We start from the raw sequence: 1,049 nt of genomic DNA on the forward strand, positions 1-1,049 counted from the left end.
CTGCAAACAGGTAAGAAACAAAGCTATACTCTATTATCTACCACAATGTAAAAATACAAATGTCCGAAATCAAGGCATCGTCTCCGACTTCGCCTTACCGCTCACTCCTGAATCGTTTAGAAGTCTTAAGTGTCTAAACCGAAGGAGATGCTATACAGGAATTGGCATGCCATTTTGGGTCCCTCCATCACCTCTTTGCCCGTCGATGGTATCCCATTTGTTACACTCGTTAGTGGGGTGCTGTGGCCTCGTGGTCTGGAGCATTGAATTCGTGTTCTGCGGGTAAATCTAAAGGTTGTGGGTTCGAGTCCAGCCTGCGGCTATGGTGCGTGTGCCCTTGGGCAAGGCACTTTGTCACTCATTGCTTGTCTCCACCCAGGAGTTAATGGGCACCTGTGAGGGCAGAGGTGGTTATTGTGGTTGATTTTAGCTGCTTTGTGCCGAAATGGCAACATCGAGCTGTATACTCCCCAGGGAGCTGAGATTGTCGTTGGAATGTTCATTGGCCCAATGAGCAGGGTAATAATGATGTAGCACCTTGAGCACAAATACTGTGGATACGTGCGCTTTATAAATACACATTATTATTAATATTATTATTGTGGTACAACTGGCCAATTAAAACCAAAGTATGAATATTTTCGAGGAAGCGGAATGGGCCGATTGCTCGCCGATGCATTTCTGTTTTCCTGATTTTGGGTACATTCGGACTCTCTCGTAGCCAGACTGTGATTTGATTTGATTAGAATTGATTTATTTGCAATTTCCACACAATAATGATACAGTTTGAATATAAGTTGATATTTAACAAAACACATCAAACTTTATCAAAAGTCGTATAAACAAATAACAATAAAACTTAGAAAATCCCTATGCAGTGGAAAAAGCGGAGATACGGTGATGTTGTCATCTCCAGATGGAAAGGTAAACATCACCATTCATCGTCCGAGGTAGGCATTGTGAATGTGAATTCATTACTGTGATCGAAAAATCCCCATCAAACCAGGAACGCCACAGAAAAGAACTACATGTAATAGACAATCTAATGA

This window comes from Patiria miniata, unplaced genomic scaffold (genome assembly GCF_015706575.1).
Source record: "Patiria miniata isolate m_02_andy unplaced genomic scaffold, ASM1570657v1 HiC_scaffold_18, whole genome shotgun sequence".
Lineage (NCBI taxonomy): Eukaryota > Metazoa > Echinodermata > Asteroidea > Valvatida > Asterinidae > Patiria > Patiria miniata.